The 22556-nt window shown below is 38.2% G+C and overlaps 1 protein-coding gene across 1 annotated transcript in view; it reads left to right on the forward strand.

Annotated features, from left to right (window-relative positions):
* Positions 1–22556, forward strand: part of LOC110472148 (astacin-like metalloendopeptidase) — a 305051-nt gene that overhangs the window by 40948 nt on the left and 241547 nt on the right. The window contains exon 15 of the mRNA XM_031504939.3: positions 1011–4298. The gene's annotated coding sequence lies outside the window, so the exon portion shown is untranslated. The remainder of the gene's footprint in view (positions 1–1010; positions 4299–22556) is intronic.

The following is a 22556-nucleotide window of genomic DNA, read 5'->3' on the forward strand; positions in this document are numbered from 1 at the left end:
CTGACCCCTAGAGCTATGAAGGTCTATTATCACATCTTCAAGGAGATAGAGTAGAATGCCTCTGCCCACTATTCTTATTTTAAATGGGCTTACAAATATTACTGATTAGCTGCCTAAATTTTACTTCTGCATGTTATAGTGAATGATCTGCTTTCATTGCAAAACTGTAACTCCTATCGATGTCAACAATAGCGGTACTAAAGCACAAACATCTGCATGGCCTGGCATGAAAGTATAAAATGCTCATTATAAAAATAACAACAGATATTCAAACAGATTAAGCCAAGAAATTGCCCTTTCACAAAAGGAAAAATACAAAAGCACTGGGTGCTAGATGCTCAGGAGAACCAGCTTCTGTAATGTATTCTAGTCAAACAGGGACCACAGCAAAATCAAAGCTTAAATATTTTGTTTTGTAAAATTGGACTAGAAAGTCTCAAGACACAAATATCAACAGTAATAAAACACACCTCATTCCTTATTTCATTCAAGTTGGGCACTGGACACAAAGCGTTTTGTATATTAATTGAATTGATGGCTGTCTTGAAAACCTGGCAAGATTTTATCCAATATATTTTTATTGCCAATAAGTGATGGTGAAATTTTTAAAAAATAATTTTAGTGGGCCACATAACCTAAAAATATCTGAGCAGACCAAGTGTGATCCTGTTAGCAGCACTGAAAGTGTTTAATATTGCACCTGCACTCTCCTAAAGTTGCATCCACTGTAGTAGATATGTAAGTGTATGCAGTTTTAGTAGTTGTAGCTCTGATGCCAAAGTTCTTGTGCCAACATAGGGTCCAAACTGGTTCTAAATGATAGAATATATTTCCAAGCATCTTTTTTTGTTCTTATAGTCCCCTCTTAGATGTGTAATATCAGAACTAGACTGCTACCGGTGCTCCAGACAACTTGCTTAAGATCAAAGGGAGAGAGCATCTTCACTTCACTGCAGTGTTGACTGCAGTAAGAGCTCTCTAAAATTTTACTCTTTTATTTATCTTTGCAGGCTTGTTTTTATATCATATATTCACTGTTAAAAAGGCATGGGCCCTACTCACACCACCCAAGAAATTTCCTGTTATACTGGAAAAAAAGTTACTGACTACATCATGAAACCTGAACACAGGAAAGTTATTTAAGATTGTAAACAAACAAACACAACAAGCTGTTAGTAAACTATTTTTCCCAAGTTAAGGACACAAAAAAAATCAGTTTTGTAAGTAGTTTTCTCTCTCTCTTCATATTATATTTTCTTTGAGTATTGCTGAAGTGCACAGATACCATTAAAAAGTCCACTTGCTATTAGAGCAGGTAAGAGTCTTGAACTGGGATTTGCAGTAACTTGTCATGGTTTCTGCTTGAGGAAATTGTTATGTATTGATAAGTGATGGTTTCTCATTATAGACTTCGGTGAATAAATGATCTTCTTTTCAAACTACTTTGATGCTTGAATATCTTGGAGAGCACTTAAGTAGAACTGTAACACACCCAGTGGTTTTATTTTAGACAGACCTCTTCTTTAAAAAAGACCCCATGGCAGTAATTTTACTTCAGAAGCCTATTCTCCATTGCAATTTCACTTGAGAGTAAGTTAGTGCTGCTGGTCCTGAAGGTTTGTTGCACTTGATCTTGGCAGCTATGACAGCACAGTAACCCAGAGATGATCAGCCTCACACAGTAAACACTGGTGGCACACTGCTCACATAGGCCCCATGGAAATAACAATTCCTGCTGATTATTGCTGGATTTCACAACCACAGAAAAGTTGGAAATTATTCTTAATGAAAATCCCAGGCAAATTGTTGAGGAATATTGTAGAAGAAATAATCAGCTATATATTTTGTCACAGGAGGCAGAAAACTTTTGGTGGTGGAAATTATCAGGACAGGGTCTCTTATTACCATTTTCCATGATGAGTTCAAGGAATCAGGTAGAATGTTGTAGCACCTCTTGAATACATTGCTGTGTCTCCATAGAGTCCCACTTCTTGATGATCTAAATATTCTTAGCTTTATGATACTAACAACTCATAGCAATAATAATTATAGAGTTTAAAAGTCTTGAAGGTGAATGTCTAAACTTTCCAAATGGAATGGACTACACTGAATAAGCATCCTGAATATTTTTGAAACTGAAATCTGTACAGAAAGAAGTGATTTTAATAATAATTAATTTTTTAAAAACATAGACCTATTTTTAAATAGTAGACTTTGGGACTACTTTGGGACTACAAGGTTTCATCTTGTTTTTCAGTATGTTTCAATGAAATATTGTTTTACTTTATGTAAAGATATAGTCTACTGAACCATAAGAGATATGGTAAACTGCACCAGTGATATCAGTCAGTAGTCACTAGTAACTCTAGTCACAGTGATAAAGCATACTTTGGAAATTATTGTACTTCTGTAACAATTTCGTGTAGGGAAAATAATTTTTATTGAAAATGAGTGAATTTTCTCAGACTAAATAGAACTGGCCTGAATATTTCTTTCTACTCAAACCAGAACTAAAACCCTGAAATTTACACACACCCAGAGAAACTCTGGTAGAAATAGACTAATTTTTTTTTTTTTTTTTTTTTTTTTTTTTTTTTTTTTTTTTTTGTGTGTGTGTCTGTGGTTAGTTCTGTAATTCCAAAATGTGGAAGAGCTGAATTTCCCAAAATGCTAAAGCAGGGCAAGATGTGATGGTGATCCAGCCTGTGAGCAGGAAAGACTGAGTATATTGTGGACTTGCCTTCTGGAGGCTGGTGCTGCCTTGTTCCCTAGAGGGCTGTAAGAATGGTTTAAAGTGAAGGCTCTGACACTTTCATGGGGCAATATTTCACCAGTCAGTAAATACCACTGCCAAAATTCTTTTGTGATATTCAACCTAAATAGTCTATGGTTATCTTTGCTTTACCTGCATCAAATAGTTGAAATAGAGGAAAGGATGAAAATACAAAGAAAGTGAAATATTCAGAGATGTGTTTCAGCTAGTTTTGATACAACTTGTTATTTTGGACTCTGTACAGAAATGATAGAATTTGCAAAACCTCAGCAGATTAAGAGAGAAAATAAAATAATCATTGAATATAATATTCAATGTGTGAATATATGGAATATATATTCATACATTGAATATTGTGTGTCCAACACACATGGAACAATTTGCTGAGCTTCAGGTTGTCATTTTCTTCTGCACTGCATTGAGAAAAAGAAAGAGGTAAAATAAAGAGATCAGAGAGATTTGCAGCTATGTCACAATTGCTAAGTATCTCAGTGGGTTTCTTTCCCCAATGTCTTTTTTATGCAATAAAATCTCACTCATTTTTCTTCTTAACAAAATTTTCCTTTGAGCCTTTCTGCCACCTTCACTAAACCTCAACTGATCTTATATTCTTTTCAAGAGGGTTTTGCCTGTGGCTTTTACTTTTTGCAATATTGTATTGAAATCAAGTTTCTGCCAGGTTGCTGGGGTCTAGAAAGACTGAAGGAAAATATTTCTCTTTTCCCCTCCCTTCCCATACCTTACCTTTCCTTTAGAAAAGCCAGATCCATCTGACGTGGAAACTCTGAGAGATATGGGGTTAGTAAACCAAAATCTGAAAATGTTAGCGTGTTGGTACATAACCTTTGCCATCATATCAAGGAACAGTGGAAATAAAATGAATCCTGATATTCAATATTAGAAGTCTGTTCTAGTTAATATGACAGAGTTCCAATTCTTTCTCTTGGAATTGTATACCTCTTGTTTTTTGAGGACTTTAACCATAAATAGCTATGAATAATCCTAGAGTTATGGTACGGGAAATTGGACTGACATCCAGTTTGTAGTGATTGCTTGTGGTGTTGTCCATATCAGGTGAAATGTTCAGGACAAGTGCTTCTGCCTGGAGTTTTGCAGGATGAAGTTGCAGTTTGCAAGCTTATACAATGTCTGCATGCCCCTCTGCTGGCACTGCCATCCCCAGCTCAGTGCCTGTAGAGGAACCTGCATGTCACAACCAAACAGGGAGAATATGAAGCTGTCTCCTCTCCCCTTCCACAAAGGGAAGATACACAGCAAAAATCACATCATGTTGATTACTGGTGTGCACTCAAGCTGTGGTGTCATTTAGTGTCTCCTTTCAGTGAATAATTCTCGATGGTTGAGATTAAAGTGTTCCAAATGAGCATTTTATTTGGTTCTAATGAGGCTGCTTCAGAATGTTAATTTCCCATTCACTGGACTCTTCAAAGAGCTCAGCATGGCTGCAGAGTACTGAAGACATACCTCAAGCTGCTGCAAAATTAACTTAGGAATTATAAAAGCAGTAAGTGCATGATTACTATTTTTCTTAATACATAAAAGAATGAAATGTGTAATTGGCAGTTTAACAAGCTGGCAGCAGCAAATTAAAACTTAATGTGATTATGAAATGACAATTACTGTAAGTAATTAATTGGTATCACCTTTCTGTAGCCCCGTTCAGTACTCTTTGTACAAAGCTTATATCAATGAGAGAATAATTAGGTAATTAGATGAAAAATTGGGAGAGTGTGAGCTTACAAAATGCTGTAAAATTTCTCTTTCTTTTCCGTGGGATCTACGTAATTTGAGATTGTTAGAAGCAGTACTTGCACCCCATAATTATTCATTGAAAAGGACTAAAGAGCTTTGGAACTGCATGACATTGCAGATATTTCTGTATCCGTAATTAAAATGAACTGTGTTCGTACTAAACTGGGAAAGATTGGTAAGAGAGTATCCCTAAATTGCAGTTCTTAGTAGAGAGTAGTGTCGATAGCAGTGTAAACACTTAAAATCACAGAAATGTATTTCTGGTTTGCAAAGGATAGGAAACTACTGCAGCTGACGTGATGTGTTTCCTGATTTTTAATTACTTTAGTCAGAAACAGTTTTTACATGCCATGTGCAGCACTTCGAGCAGAGCATTTCTCTGCCAGAAGTAGAGGACTGTGGTGGGACAAGTGTAATGTCTTGAATGTGGTAAAAACAAGTGTAATGTCTTGAATTATCTTTTTTCTTTGGAATCCCAAAGATTCCTTCTTGCCTGTCTGGACCACATGATTTAGGTTTTTATGTCATGGTTTAACCTCTGGTGGCAGCTAAGCCCCACGCAGCCACTCAGTCACTGCCTCCCAGTGGAGTGGGAGAGAGAACCAGAAAAGTAAAAGTGAGGAAACTGGTGGTTGAAGTAAAAACAGTTTAGGAGGTAAAGCAAGAGCTGCACTTGCAAACCAAGAAAACTGATGATTTAATTCACTGTTTTCTGTGGGCAGGCAGGTGAGCAGGGCTCAATCAGATGCCATGCCCAGGAGAGCAGGGCTCAATCAGATGCAGTGGTTACTGGGGAAAGCAAACACCATCGCTCCAAACAACCCACCTTTCTCTCTTCTACTCCCAGCTTTATGCTGAGCATGTTGCCACATGGTCTGTGGTCATGATCCCTTTGGTCAGTTGGGATCAGCAGTCCCAGCTGTTTCCCCCCCAGCTCCTTGTGCACCCCCAGCCTGCTCACTGGTGAGAGGCAGAAAAGCCCTTTACTCTGTGTCAGCAATGCTCAGCAGTAACAAAACACATCCCTGTGTTGTCAGCAATGTTTCTAGCACATAGAGACCCATATCAAATACTGTGAAGAAAATTAACTCTACCTCAACCAAAAACAGCACAGAAGGCAACTAGTCAAATCTGCACACATCTTCTGCCTTTTTCCCGTGTAGGTCTGAAACAGTGTGATTTGAACTTATTTGCCAGAAACCAGACAGCAATGTACTTCACTAAAATGGGTTTCAGATTTCGTTGTTTTCTAATCTGTCTGACACAAACTAACAAAGGTTCCAGCAGATCAATTTACCTGTGTTCATTATATATTGCAGATAGGCAAGGGATAGTGTAGCTGTATGGGCTACCTCAGGAAAACCTGTGTGCTTCAATTGAAAGGCCTATTTCCCATTTCAGAGGCCTATTTCCCATTTCTGATGTGCCAACCCTCCCACAAAACTCCATTGGAGTCCTCATCCATCTTGAAGAATCCCCTGGAGGAGGCACAGTTCCTTACAGTAGCAGCCAGAAGCCATTAGCAACAGCAGCAGTAGAAGGAAAAGGATTAGAGCTGCTTCCAGCCACCTCCAGTGCTGCTTTTGTAAAGACACCAGGGACCTCCAAAAGTAGAGTCATGCACTGCAGGCAGAGCAGCTTCTGCCTTTAACTGCTGTATAAACATATGTCAGCATATGTGGGACTTCAGAGCTGTGTTTCAGGTATGGAGACTGCAAAGGGGCACAGATGTTCACATGAAGTGGGTAATGCTGCTAACTCTAAACATTAAAATAACTTAAGTAGACCATCATTGCTGCTGAAAACACAACTCTACACATCATTCCTTAGTTCTTAAAAACAGAATAAATTTTCAAGATTTTTTCCGTGCAACATAATGGGCAGGCAGGTTATCTTTTCTTTTATTGTTTCTTCTTTTAACATCAAAATTTGGATTCTAAAATATTGATTAACCTTCAGAATCTAGGGTTCTGAGTAAGGTATAAAAAATTCAGTGTGTGGAATTGTTATGATGAGTTGACCCCAGTCAGCAACTTAGCACCACACAGCAGATTGCTCATTCTTAATATTTCACACAACTAAGACAGAAAAGTACAGTTATTTATCTGGACAAAGATATTTTTGAAAATGATAAATAAAGTAATAAGTAGAACTATTACTACAGAAAACCAGTGTTGAAATGTCATAAGCTAAAAATAAAGAAATAAAAATGAAGATTTTTAGTTAAGAACCCACAAAGAACTTACCTATAACCATAGCTGTTTACCAGCAGTCTTGTTATTTGTAACAATGGGGGAAGCTGAAATGTGATAGAAAGTTTTCAAAATGGACAATATCTATGAGAACATGATGTAGGTCTTCCTACACAGAACAATACAAACACTGGGGATGGAGAAAGGAGAATGCAGGGCTGATAAATCCCACTTTCGCCTTCATGCATAAAGGGAGTGCTAATAATTCTGCTTTCTGGTGCTCACATGATTGAACAAAAATAATTCATTCATGTGCTCCATTAGTTTCCAGCAAATTATACTGAGAACTTCTCCTTTTTTATTTCTGGATACCAGGAGAAAACTTCTCAATATCTGCAGCTTTGTCAAAACAAATGAAGTTATTTCTCTTATGAGAACTGATCCGAAATTTACAATCTAAGTTTAGGTCATTAAGGTACTAGGCTACAGTTTGGTCCATTTTTGGGAGAAACTGATTAAACCCACTTCAAAATATGGTTAAGAAATTTTCTGACATTTTCTTGGAGGTATTCTATGCAGGATGTCTCAGTGAAACAGTATTCATCTGAATTCCCTTTCAACCTGAATTATCCTATGATTATAGATTATTTATCTTATGAATTCATTTTATATATACATCTTTTGCTCCAAATAAAGACAAGTAAAAGTCTGCTCAAAACACCACTTCCATGGTAGAAATTCTTAGATCAGTGCTGTTGGAAATGGAGGAAAAAAGAAAAAACACAGAGACAGACATGGACATAAGCTGAACAGGACTTTTAGGTTCCAAAGACAAGACTAAGGAAAGGGCTTTTAAGTACAGTTTGCAATGGGATTCAGCAAGAACTTTAGTTTGTATTCATTGATTTTTAGCGTCTGCTGTATACTTGGTTTGTTTACATAGAGGGTATATGGAAGGTGTGCAGTGTCATACTTATGACTATATCTAGTCAAGCAGCAGCTCTGAGCTAATTGTCAACTGAGATGGTAATTTGGGAAAAGAGGCAGTGATAAGGCCCAGTTAATTATGATTTGTACAGCAGAAGGCTCTCTCAGGGAGGCACTGATCAGGAGGTGAAGTTCATAGCCTTGAAACAAAGATTCAGAAAGGCATGTCTGACCACAGTTTTATTCCCAGTAAGTTGTCAAGCACTACCATTCCACTTTGCTTTGGGAACTTCCTCCTGTGTGTGCTTCCTTCCCCATCCACTATGCCTTGATGCCATCCATCCCTGCTGCCAAAACTCAGCTGATGAAATTTCCTAATGCTTGTACAGAGTTGTCAAAAGCACCTATAGAGCTGGTATAATATGTTGAGTAAATAACTTCTGAGATTTGTAGCACATCTTGCTTCATTCTGAGTTTCATTTGGAAAGTAGAAAGAAACTGTCTTCAAAAAAATTGACATGTGAAATATTCTGATTTTTGCAGAATGAATGGTGACAGCCAGAACATAACACATCTCTTGGAGTTCAAAGTATCTGCACTACAATTAATTACTTACTGTGCTGTTCATTTTGAATGAATCTCATCTTGGTAATTGAACACATCACTGGGAGAGACAAAGATGTAACTTGCTGCTGCTGACTGTATTTGGTTGTGTCTAGTCTGCAAAACTGAGTCTGTCACTCTTTTAATCTGGTTTGGTTTATTTTGCACAGAGATTTTTCTTCAAGATCTGCTTTTCTCAGCAAGGGAGCACCATGTTTTTCAGTGTGTTACTCAAAGAATTCAATTCAAAGATCTTGCTTCTGTTCAGCAATTACATTGCCTTTCTGAATAATTCTCTTACCAGGATTCAGTCAGAGATTTCTAATGGTTACCAATCTCAGATTTAATTGGCTCTTTAGTTTTAAAATAATTTAATTTTTAGGATATTTACACTTGCATAGTACTTATCATCCTAGAGGAGCCTTTGTCATGTTAGTGGAGGTGGGACAACAACTTGATCCAAGGAAAGACATAATCAAAGATGTGTCACTTGCAAAAACAAAAAAAACAAAAAAAACCCCCAAAACACTCATCTGAATCACAAAGACAAAAAGACAAATCATAATGCTTAACCTTGTAGTTCTCTCTTTTGACTGCATGAGCCCTGAATTACTATTTGTACTACCACAGCTCTGAGAGGAATAGCAGAGAGAGCTCTTGCCCAGCATAGCAACTGGCAAACTGTCCTCTGCATTGGGAAGTCTATTGAAATCTCCCAATACCTGCACAAGTATTTTAACTACTTTGATGCAATATAGAATGCTTGACCTCTTTTGTTTGTATTTTAAAGAAAGAAGTTACTACTGTGCTTTGTGAAAGGAAGAATTCCCACATGTTGATGTGCTCTGGATCTGCTTCCACAGAAAGATACTGAAAGATGGAGGAATAAAATATGCTTGACCAGCTGTTTTTGCTGGGGCATTCCAGGACACGTGTAGACACACAGATTTATAAATACTTGGGAAACTTGAAGGTTAAACAAGGAGATAGCTGGTTAGTTTAATGCCTCTAAGTTTGAAATGCAGCTATCTGTGTGTATTCTGGATTGTGCCTTTAGATTTAGAGCCTTGATTCTGTGTCAAGCCCTGCCTTGGGCACTGAAGTCCTTAGCTGGAGCTATCCCCAGAACCCAGCTGGCACCATCAGGAGAGATCAGTTAGAAGCACTACAGCACATGATCCCACTTGCTGCAGGCAGAAATCATCATTTCACTTGCTGTTGAAATGAGCTGCTCTAGAACAAGCAGATGAAGATGATGCCTAAGACAAAGTAGTGTTTATGGTGACATTTACATAGGATTTAGGTAGGGATTTTTTCCCAAGTACACTCAAATGTACAATTGCACCCCAAAAAGCCAAACATATCCTGGGCTGCATCAAGAGCAGCAGGGCGAGGGAGATGATTCTGCCCCCCTACACTCTGCTCTTATGAGACCCCACCTGGAGGCCCCTGTGGCACCCAACATACATGGACACCTTGGAGCAGGTGCAGCAGAGGACCACAAAGATGATCAGTGATGTGGAACATCTCTCCTATGAGGTCAGGCTGAGAGATTTAGGGTTGTTCAGTCCAAAAAAGAGAAAGCTCTGGTGAGTCCTTTATTGCATCCTTCCAGTACTTAAAGAGGGATTTTAAGAAACACTTTTTAGCAGGGCCTGTTTTGATAGGACAAGAGATTGTTTTTTAAAGAAAAAAGAGAGTAGATTTAGACTAGACATAAGGAGGGAATTCTTTATGGTGAGGGTAGTGAGGCACTGGAACAGATTGTCCAGAGAAATTGTGGATACCACATTGCTGGCAATGTTCAAGGTCATGCTGGATGAAGCTCTGAGCGAGTTGGTCTAGTGGAAGGTGACCCTGCCTGTAGCAGGGGTGTTAGAACTGGATCACCCTTCAAACCCAAATGTTCTGGATTTATGACTCTAAACCAGCTAAAATCTGAAATAAAATAGTGTGGGTTTTATGTCTTTGATTTTTGTAATTTATCTCATAAAAGTTTCTAAGAAGTGTTATAGGCTCCAATGCTAACAAACAATCTTTACCCATAGTAACTCTCTTGTCCATCCTTCTTACCTTGGCTTTTTATATTTACCTTTCTATTCCTGTCCCTGTAATGAGTTTAGCACAGAAATCATGAGCTTGTGGTGGCTGCATCTATAACAAAGTGTCAGAATGGATCCAAAAGAATGGAGCAGTATGCTAAGGAAAGGCTCTTTGTGCCTCTTACACGTCCTATTCCTCCTGAGAGAACCTAATCTAAGGCAGGGACATGCATCTCTTTGGGTGCATGCAATGCACTTGCTGTGAGAGATAAATTCTCCTGGGCTGAGCACCAAGCACTTCCACACGCAGAAATGTTTATTGAGAAATTAAAGTGATATGAATGCTGGTTTATTTCTCTTTCTGAAATAACATCAAGTGACTTCATATCTTACAGACTCAATTGTTAGTCCTTTAAGAAGCCCTTCTTGGATGACAGCCCAGGATAGCACCATTTTCCAAGGCCAAGAAATAAAGCTTAAATTATTTAAAGTGTGAAAGATAGGAAAAAAATGTTCACATTCTACCCTATAAATATAAAAAAATATTATCCGGCTTTCAGCCAAATGCCATGGTAGACTAGAATTTCTTATGCCACATATGCATAATAATTCTTGTTAATGCTAAATGGAACTGTTGTTGCTGATTATATTTAGTTTGGAAGAGATCAGCAGTGAGTAACTGTGTTCTGTAAAATGCTCAGTCTTATCCTGGAATTCAAATGATAGTTAAAGATTATCAGGTGGTGGGTTTTTGTTTGTGATTTTTTTTTTTTCTGCAGGAAAAAGCAGTTAAAAAGTAAATTTTCTTTTATCAAGTATTTATCTTAGAACTTTTTCAGTTTATATACACAGTTAAATATTCTCTAACTCAGGGTAATCTAATAGCCTGCTGCTAGAACACAGAGGCTAGGTTAATTACATGGAAGATGCAGACTAAAGTTTCAACTCTTTTGTAGTAATTGATGTGACTTATGTTCCATGTAGGTGCCATACCCACTACATTTTCTGAAATCTTATTCTTCTGGCAGCTTTCAGTAAAATGTTTTTTGAGCTCGTACTGCTGGTAGTGATTCCTCATCAAGAGGAAGTTCTTCTGAACTCTTATCCTCTAGTTTTGCAGTGCCAGTTTCTGACCTTGGATTGGAATAAATAGGTATTGTGTGCCCAGTGAAAAAGAATGGGGAAGGCATTCCATCTGAGATATTTGGGTGAAACTGGAATAACAGAAGTGAAATGATTGTGCTTAAATGGAGTACAATGATATGAGTTTCAGGACTAGCACAAAATTTACTGCTGTTAACTACAGCATGTTAAATGACCAAGAAGAAAGACACTCGTCTTTCATACTTTCTACATGCTCTGTGACAATTTCTGTAGCCTGGGTCTCCATATCCCAAACTCCCTGTGCCCTAAGCTGCAGTAAGCACAACAATGGTCTCACCAGGTTGAAACCTATCCCCATATCCTCCATCCTTGCTCCCAGCTGAGGCTTTCCTGTGAATCAGATTTTTGCCATCACTACACCATGGCATTCATTCCTTGCACTCATGGGGCTCTTTTCTCACTGTTGGCAAATTCTGCACCTGAGTGTCTCGACAGCATAACTTCAGTGGAACTGTCCCTTTGCCTGCAGCTTTCTTATCATCATCAAGTGCTCCTTCTCTCCTAAGAAAATGAATCTAGTTATTGCTATGGTGGCGATACAGCCATATTATCCATTTACCCCTTGTCTTGTCGTCCCTGAAAAAGAGAAGAAGCAGGAATGAGAAAAAACCCTACACCTATCCTGTCACAGGATTGCTGCCACTGTGTCCATGGCTCTACTGCCTTTTTTAATCCCACTGGCCTTTTCTTCTTTTGCCCCCAATGGCTCCATGTCAAGGCTGTGCTACTCCTAGTACGATTCCAAGGCGACCACTAGAAAAGAGACAGCTTCTATAAGTAGTGAGAAGGGAAGAGAAGAGGAAGAGATAAAAATGGATTACTTTTTTCTCTGCTTTCTTCCATTTTGACAGCCTCAGGTTTGAGGAATATTGCTCAGTTTTCTGAGAGGTGGCTATTAGGCAACTGGTAAGGAGGGGACCTGAATTTTCCTATGTATTAGGTTGGGTATTTCCAGCAGAGGTAGGAAAGAACTCATATCACACTGCAAGGCTCTGCTCACTGGAATACAGCCATGGTCCCCCATATTGAAAAGGGGTGATCCAAACTGGAAGAAGTGTGAGGAAGGAATTGTGGTATGGGCAGGGAGGTGACCATGCTTTATACAGGGGTATGGGAGGGGAATGAGTGCACTGTGCACTGCACAGAGAGCTCAGTAGCTGTGCTATAATTCTAAATTTAAAAGCAATAGGATGGTGTCAGCATCTTCCTGCAGCCAAGTTAGCTGTGCTGAGTGGCAGCACTAATTAGCACAGGAACACTGCTGTGCTGATGCAAATATGCAGGACTAAGCAAGTATGGGTGAGCTGAGCCAGGTGAAGGCACTGCTCTGCTTTAGGCTACCCCTGCTGCATGGCTTAGATCCTGAAAGAGCTTGGTTTGCACAGCCTACCTGTAGGGAGACTCTGTGGGGAGAATAATTTACTGTTCATAAATAGTTAGGTGGGTAAGCATTAGGGAAGGAGAGAAATTAAGAGAGTTGAAGAGCAGGCATGGCATAATAAAAAAGTGGGAAGGATTTTTTTTATTATTTAATTTTGTATTTTAAAAGATGATTAGGGAGCTCCAGATGGTGGTATTGGTGATTCTTTCAGAATTAGTGTAAATATAAGAACTTAAGGGGGAAAAAATTAAGAAATATTAAAATGAAAGGGCAGAACTCTTCAGCAGTATCAGTGGTTCTGTTCACTTTAAAGGTGCTTAGCAAAGTCTGAAATAGCTGTGTCATGTGCCCTGATAGAAGTCTGAGTCTTGCTGTATCAAAGGTTTTGTTACTGCTCTCCCCTCCTCCCCACCTTTAAGTAGGTTTTAGTTCATCTAGTTCGATAGATAGCTTTCCTGAACAGAACTGACAGCAGCTTTTGACATTATAGTGGTTTTGCAACAAGCTTCCAGTGTGAAACAATCCTGAAATATGAATGCAGTGGTTCTCGATTTGTCTCTTTTGAAAGTAAAGCTAATTAAAATTTTAAGTTGAACATTTAATGGCTAATTGTTGAAGAGATGAATAGGAAAAAATATTGTGTTTGAAACGCAGATTGAAAATTGCTCCGGGGTGGAAAACGAAAAGGGTAAAAAGCAGCAATGGCCAGGGAGAAGGGAAGAGGGAGAAAGGGAGATGACCAAAAGGCCATCTCATTTTCCTCCTGAATGCTGTAGTGAGGCACTTAAGACACTAGAAATAAAATGAACTTTCACAGTTAGAAATGTTAGAAATAGAATGGAATTACACAGTTCTGTGAGAATGAAAGTAATTTACCTTTGTGCAGCCTGTTGAAGTCTCTTGACCAAGTTTTGTACCAAAACCAGCAGAAAATAATTTAAATTTGGGATTTTGTGTTGGCTGAGTTTGACACTGAAAGTGGGCATCCTCTGCTCTGTTTGAAAAGCTGAAGTTTGTTTCTCCTTCCCAAGTAGTTTTCCAGGGGAAATTGCAAAGGTTCTGGCATTTCATTTGATCTGAAGCCTTTAACTAGAGTCAGACATTAGGCTGAAAGGTTCCTTCAACCACCCAAGGTCATAAATGCCCAGAAGAAATACACACTCACTCTGTGCACTGTGTGTCCTGGAGCAGATCTCATTTGTCCATACTGACAACCAGAAATTAAAACGTTCACTTAGTTTTTAAAATCCATACCAAAAAGCTGGTATGCATTGTAGCATTTAATGTGTGGCCATAAATTAACTTGGAGAAGGGAAAATGATAATCCACTTAAAATAAAATTTTCTATGCACTGCTACAACCTCATTTTGATGCAGATATGATTCAGTTTTCAAATCTTCATGCAATCATGATCTATTTCAGATACTGTGTAAGCCAAGATTTGATCATTATCTGCACATCAGTTCAGACAGGGCAGAGGGCAGAAAAGATGACTTCTCTTATTAAAAAAAAAAAAAAAATCCTCCCGGTTATTGAATCTCTGTTTGAAAAAGAAAAGACAAAGAACATAAACAATTAGCTTTTCATAACCAAAGATAACTGTGAAGGAGCTAAATCATGCATTTGATCTCTCTGCCAAAAGTAACAGTTGGAAGGTATGCTTTATTCAGAATAGGGAAAGTATCATTTCAGAAATAGTGTTGCTTGAACCTTTTCTCCTCTTTTCCCCTTTGGCAAGAAAATAGAAAAAACATGACCAGCTCTAAAGAAATATACAAACATGGAGCTGATAGAAGCCTGATTAACAAAACAGAAGCAAAGAAGAAATTCTAGGGTATTATTATTCAAGCATTATTTCTATACTTCTTTCCCACAGACAAAATTGGGTTTGTTCCAGGTTGGTTTGTTTGTCTGTTTGTTTGTTTGTTTGGTTGGTTTTTTTTGTGGGGGAGGGGGTTTAGTGGTGGTGTTTGTTTGTTTGTTTTATTTGGTTCTGTTTGGTTGTTTTGGTTTATTTCCTCAGTAACACTGCTTAAGTTTTCACCAAAACTTTGGTAAGAATATCTATGAAAATCAAACTGGAAGTGGTGCTGGGGTATGTGGTTCTCTCTGATGGCTTATAATTTGCTTTAATAGGATCTTGGTCAATAAGCAGGTAAGAGTGACTTGAAAGCAGCACATTCTATCTGTGAGAGAAAAGGATAGCAGTTGTTTACCTGCAGCTGGTCATGAACTTTTAGTGGTCTTGTTAAAATTCTGTCCTTGGAGAGTCTGGCAGCCCTCTATAGATGGGAAAAGAATTAAGATCATTTAAAGTTGATAGCTAGAAAATTAACATGGAGAACCTAGAAAATATTGAAGAAGAAACCCAGATTAAATGACTTGTGTTTTCCTCCATGTAGTCTGGGTATGTATTTTCTGTTTTTCAAAGTGTGGAGGTGAGCCAAACTGAGACTTGTTCAATACTAACTACTATCAGGATAAAAAAAAGACTACCCAGGTTATGTTTTCTGGATATCAATGACAGGAAAAAAATTAACAGTCCCCTGTCAGACTATGTTAATGGATTATCATCATCTAAAAAAACCTACAGTGGTTCACTACCTCAAGTATCCAAATTAATGTGTTCTGATCACTGAATGCAATTCTGCTTCCCCAACAAATCAGGTCTTAAACAATTACACCCTCAATACTTCACATGGATACTGTCCTGCAGTTTGATTGAATAGTCTCCTCCTTTTCCAGTAGGAAAATGCTTAAAAACTGATTGTAAAATGTTCCAGTAAAAGGCATTTGAAATCACTTGCAACTTTCTTCCCTTGTTTTCATTATATGATCATTTCCTTCTTGCTTGCAAAGACTTAATTTCAAATTCATTTCATATTGGTTAGTAACACACATTATGTGATATACATTGTTCCCTTTCCCCATAAACAGAACAAATAGGGGGTGGTAAGGACTTATGTTTCACTGACCTTCTTTAGAGAGCCTAGACTTTTGAAATAATTTAGTTGTTTTACACTAAAAGCTCATTCAATCCTTTAATTCCTCCACATAGGAACAGACTGTGGAGTTCTCACATTGTCTCAGTGCCGCTTATAGTTGAAGAGAAATAAAAATCAGCTCGGTCCTTGGAAAAGACCCTTCTGATCCCAGTGTTGCTAAAGATGTGAAAGAATGGCATGGCACTTATACTAGATCATCACAGAGCTGATCCATAAATCTCTGGGCCATTTTCTTACAGTGAAATTTGCAACAACAGCAATACTCTAAAGCATGGAACCAGCTCATGTAATCAATATTTTTCTGTTCAGGTGCATCCTGTAGCTTTATGTACAAATGCAGTATGAGATGAGGATGTGCTTCCCAAGGCAGAAAATAATTTTTAGATTTCTGTACCAGAAATGGTATTTTGGGTAACCTGCATCTGTAGATTACTTTAGTTAATATGACTACAGCAAAAAGCGAAATTGTGAAATGAGGATTGAATTATACATGCATGGATGCACTTGTATTGGTTTGAGGATTATTACAGAGCTGAGAAAGTCCCAGTCCTTAGGAGACTTGTCATTAAGTCACCCCAGCTTTACAGTATGTAACTGCCTCCAGCCTGCCTTGTTCCACAGACACTGTCCTTGTCTTCTGTCTTAAAGTCTTTAAAAGGTGTTGAGGTTAAAATGAGATAAGAAAGGCAAGAATGAGCAAAAGCCATGCAAAACCTTGTGGACTACACAGGATCTGTTTTCTCACTTTCTTGTCTTCTCCCTAAGTGTTTTGTAAGCTACTGCAACTTGTTTATTCTCTTTTCCTGTGATTCCTCTCTTGTTTGAAAGCTTGTCTGTATCCCTGGCTTGACCTGTCTCCAGAACTGTGCATGCTTGTGGGCTCAGTACTGTGCCATAAGACTCATATTATGTTTGCTGCATTTCTGGTAGCAGTTATGTAGTTGCAGCAACTTGATTTTTACATCAATAACTCAGGCCCAAGATGAATAAAATCCTTTCAAAAGGCAGACAGGTTAAGAACAACATTAGAACATCTTGGCAAGAAAAAGCTCACAGATTGCCTATGCAACAGGCAGGGGACTTGAAATAGTTTATTTAATTCAAAATAACTTAAATCACTATATCCTGTTAAGATATATACTGATATGCAGTATAGTTGGTTGCATATTCTGTATTCTAAGAAATTTTCTGCCACTTCAGAAGCAATGAGTGGAAACCAGCAATATAGTGTAATAACTGGAGAAATGTGTGATATTAAGTACAAGCCACTTTAATAGGCACCAGAGCTACTGCAGTATGAATTACAGTAGTCTTGTGTCTTTTGTGTGAAGCCTTGTCCAGGACCTTTCTGGCTTTACTCAGTATTGCCCAGTCTGGCTGGGTCTCAGCTTCTCCTCAGGCTCTGAGCCCATTCACCCCAGACGCAGAGGAAGGAAGGGCTGAAGCTGGTCTGTGATATTCTGCCTTGAGATATGTAAAACCAGAAGGTCTCACACCTGAGCTGGCACACTCAGAGTCATCATGTAAGCAAGAGAGGTGTTACTAGTCCCTTTGTGATGTTGCTTGGTGAGCTCAGCCTGGCTGTGGCCTGAGCCTGTGAGGTGTGGAGATGCTGAAGGTGAGTGAGAGCAGAGCTGATGCAGTCTCCAGGTGTGCAGTGTGGCTACAATCTCTGTTCAGGGCTCTTTGCTGCCTGTAAGCCACATTAGCTCAGCGTGGCTATAATTGCTAGAGAATCAGCTCTGCCATGAGTGACTTCACAACATTCAGAGGAGAGAAAGATCTAATCTTTCTTCTTCTACCAATGTCAGCACAAAGAACTTGATTGTGTTATCAACAGAGTAGAAAATACTGTCCCCTGCTGAACATGCTAAATCACCTTCTGACACTTATTTTTGTGAGTGTTTCTGCTGACCTTCCTTCCTGAATGGAACAGTGTGTTCCAAGAAATTTAATTCTTCATTATTTTGCTGATAAATATTTGATATTGTCAGCTACAGGGTTTTTCTCCATCACTGCTTAAAGCATGTGATGGCCTGTTAGGCCACGCTTTCTACCTCATTTTTACTCCCCACAGTCTCAATAGTGTCAGGTTTGTCACAACAAATAAAACTTTTGTAACACCTTCCTGAAGAGGTGTTTTCCTTTTTTCCTTTTTGTTTTTTTTTTTTTCCGCATTTGAAAAGGTTGAGTCAGGTAAGAGCTGCAATAGAAGAGCTGCTTAAGAAACTGTTAACTGTTATCTAGCATGGGTGCAGGATGTCAGCTGGCTCCACGCTGTCCTTTAAACTGACCTCAAGATGTACAGTCACCCTCTGAGAAGCTGAGAAAAGTGTTTTACCAACTTCTCATTTCGTTATGTCACTTTCAGCCTGTAAGTAGTGCCATTAGGATTGAAAATGCATTTAACCTATTTTCTGATCATTTATATCCTCTTTTCTTTAAGCAAGGTTCAGCTGAAACTAAGGCTAGGGTCATATCAGATTAAGCCCCGGCTCTTCAAATAATTAATTTCTTTTTAAAAAGGTTATTAATTCCATTCGTCATCGCCAGTGTTGAAGGAAAAGCTGCTGCCCGAGCAGTCTCCCTTTAACACTCAGTTTATGCCAGCTGGACAGGGTATCTGGCAAACATCAGGTTTTTCTATCATTTTCACTGTTTCTTTTGTCAAGCTGGCTTATGAAACTTCTTCCAGTAACATAGTCCAGAGAAAGGCACTTTCCTCAGAACATGCAGATACCAAGTTCTCCCTTTAAGCTGCTCAACCTGCTCCTGTGCCTCAGTAACCTCCAAGGACATCACAGGTGTCACAGAAGTGAGATGCAAGTGAGATCACGATCCCCTTGTGATTCTGACCACATATCTCTGCCTGTTCCAAGGTTTCCTTTGAGCAGAGGACCCTCTGACTGCTGAAGCATGGAATCTGCTTGCCTGAGCCTAGTAGGAGGGTGCAGGACAATGTTCAAGATAAAACTTGTATTGCTACACTGTGGTAATTGCTAAACATTGCATTTGATTTGAAACTGAGAAAAAAAAATATTATTTGTGTAACTATAAGTTAGCGCTCAGTAATGTGCATAGGAATATTGCCTATGGACAAGACATTACAGCTGTGGTCCTACTCTCTTCTCACCACAGATGTTTCCCTACAGCTTCATGTCTGGCTGGGACACCTTGTAGCAATTTACAAGCAGCTGAGCCAAAAGATGTGCAACAAAAATCAGCAATATTGAAAATTAGCATCTAGGGGGCATGTAGAGCAGCGAGCTGTGTAGTACATGAACATCTTTGATATTTGATGACAATAATCAGGCTTAAACTCCAATAGAGATTCTGCTTTTGCAGATTTAAGAAAAAAAATAATTCTCCCAAGTACATAAAGATTCCAATGTCATAGGCAAAGCTAGAAACATCTCACTGCTGATAATACACAAAACTGACTTGTGGAATCACCCACATTCTAAAATAAGCTTCCCCTCTGTGACTGTGTGTTTATGTGTGTTAGCCCTTGAAAATTTCTTCTTGAGACCGATGGGCATTTCTGATGCATTCCCCTGTGGCCCATTGATTCTCAGGAGCATATTTAAAGACCTTATTAAATTTCTCTTTTGGGTATGCCTCAGAGGCAATTGTCAAATGCTCCCAGCTTCTCAAACACGCTAAGTAATCTGAGCCCATTCTCTGTGCTTCAGTGATGATAAATTCCATGTCATTTTTAAGTCTGACCTACATTTTGGCTTCAACCTTTATTTTTTAGGCATAGAGCAGTTTTTCTTCAAATGGTAGAAATGTGATTTTATTTATTATCTTTTCATTCAAATACTTGTAACTTTTGTTTAGTTAGAAAAAAAATATTTCCAAACTACCAGTAAAATCAATGTTTCAGACAGAGTTATTCAAACAGTTTGGTGAGTTGTACGTGTCAAGAAAGACACAAATATTTGTATTTGGAAACCATGATTTTTCTGTGCTGTGATTAGTGAAAGAGTGAATGAGTCAGCTTCATATGGGAGAGTCCCACAGTCATCAGCTGGGATTTGGCAAGTGTCTGGAACACAAGACTGATCACAGGAAATCCAAAAAACTTTCCATGGTACATGCCAAGAGTGAGATCTGCTTAGCTTTAAAGCAGTGGTTTAGATAGAATTTTTAGTCCACATTGGGCTGGTTTTAGATTGCCCTTTCTTGGGCTACCCTTTACTTGAACAAAATTAGCCTCTCCTAATAATACTCTTTTTTAGCAGGAGCTAAGGTTGATAAGTCAGTTGTGATAGGAAATATCATTAGTTTCAAAAAATTACTAAATTAACTTTTCTTGCACATATTCCAATTATTTCATTTCTGTATTTTATTTTATGTTATTTACAAAAATTGTTGCTAGACATGATGGAGCTTACATTTAATTCCATCATTAGTGATGTGTTAAATTTGCTGCTATCACTCACATTTCCAGACACTTTTACTGTAGAAAATGAAAGATAATTGGTACTTCAGGCAGACCACAAATCTTTCCTGGCAGCTGTGTACCACTCACAGTACAGTGATTGCAAAAATTAGTTAATTCAAGAGGAATATTATATTCCTTGAGCTCTGTCATAAATCTCTCCAAATTCTGCAGGCATTACTGCCATCAAGTTAAAAGATAGATTTCCATCAGCCTACTTGATTCTGTGTGTTTCTCCTGATTTAGATGCCATTTTTCTAAAACCAATATATATTCCCTCTTACGTCCTCCAGAAGAGACTTTAAATGGATGGAGTCAGGAATATTGGGCAAGCCTGCTCCTTTTATTTACCAATATTCTTAGGGCTGTAAATTCCAAACTGCTGGTGTTTTCTACTTCATTACCTTTGCAAATGAAAACTAATGAGGATGCAGTGTTTATGTATTGATAAGAGTCTGTCTTTTTGTACATTTTTGATGGTTTTCTATTTTAGTGTTGAGGAAATGAGGTTAGAAATTTCTCAAACAAACCTAAATTTTTTTCAATGTTGACCCAAGGAGAGTTCATCTAGATTTGGTACAATTGTCCATGCAACCTTGTGTTCATAAACTTTTACCAAATGTTGTTCTTCAAGCATCATTAATTACCATATTTTTATGACAAACCTGAGCTTCAAGACGATAATACAAGATGCACCAGTATTTTCAGACCAATTAAAATCTCCTTAATGTCAAACATTGCAAAGCCTCAGATGAGACAGTTTCAGAAAAGAAACAAATCTGTTGTTGCAGCATACCTGCATGTGGAATTTTGGCTCTGCCTAAGTCACTCAGACCTTGGCCACTTCTTGTGGACCAGGAGTTAACTTCAAGATGATACTTGCATATGAAATAATTGTAATCAGGGGTGTCTTTTTGGTCTACAATACTGAGAACAAGCAAAAAGGTACAGCCTAGTTTGAGGGGTAAGTTTAAACTGAGTTCATAACACAAATAGACCAACTGTATGAGGGAGGAAGGTTCTCTCTGAGAAAGTTCATCTTATTTGCTGACTGAACTGGTTTGCTACTAACTAAAAGGGGAACAAATTTGTGAGCCAAACAGTGCCACTGCTGTGATGGGGACAGCCATCAATGAATTTTTCCAAGTTCTTTTCATTTACAGAAATTAATGCCAGAGATTATGATAGTCAAGTGAGGTAATGATTGATCTCCTTGTTTGGTTGGTTGGTTTGGATGTGTTTTTTGTGATAAAACAGTACTCAATAATAGTCTTGTTATTCTGTTACATAGAAGAAAATAAGTTTCATTATTAAAGCTATGGAAACATCTTTGTTGTGAATTTTGGCACAATGTTGAGAAAATGCATTTTCAGGAAAAGTTACTACTTTGCACAGCAAAACTGTTGTCACAATAAACCATCACAGCTGGCAAAATTCAAAATTTGGTCTTTTCACAAAGTCACAAAATTTCTTTTACTGAACTGGAACTGAGAGCAAGAGAACTGACAGCAAGCTGAAGACAGGCGATGACTCTCATATCCTATTGCAAAGTGAGAAATTAGCAAGGCTTCTCATGTTGGGCTGAAAGAGATTCTCATCAAGACCTGTTCCTGGCAAGCACAGGAAATATAATCACACTCATTCCCATGAAAATGCCCATCTTGGAAGAGGCAATTATGAACATGAAAAGCAGAACTAAGAATTTTGGCTTCCTCTGGTTGAATTCATATTCAAAAAAAAATGTGCAGGAAGATTTACAGCATAATCATCTTTTTTTTTTTTTTTTTTTTTTTTTTTCTTTATTTTTTTCCCCGGTAGATAGCAGTACAGGAACCATGGGACTAGAAACTTGATAAAAAGAGCCTCTTGCACAAGACAGATGAGTAGGTTGCTGTATAGAGTTCATCTGATGCAATGAAACCACATTGATACAACATAGGCAATGAATGAAATGGAGGTTTTTAAACTCAGCTCTCTGGTGATCACTGATGAAGAAAAGTTTCTGCACAAAAGAGGAGAGTAGGCATAATCACCATTGCACCTAAAACCTGAAAACCCACAGAGAATAACTGAAAAATATTTGAGCATGTTTTTCTTGAAAAAAAGAATTATTGGGCTGTCTGAAAATAATTTTGATAAGGGTTGTTTTGGAAGTGCCTGGTTTTTCCATTAGTTTCCCATTAATTCTGATAAATATGCCTTTATGAGTTTGTATCATTGAACTGCACAGAGTACTGCATGTTTTACAAAGA

The sequence above is a fragment of the Lonchura striata genome, chromosome 5 (genome assembly GCF_050655825.1).
Source record: "Lonchura striata isolate lonStrDom1 chromosome 5, ASM5065582v1, whole genome shotgun sequence".
NCBI lineage: Eukaryota > Metazoa > Chordata > Aves > Passeriformes > Estrildidae > Lonchura > Lonchura striata.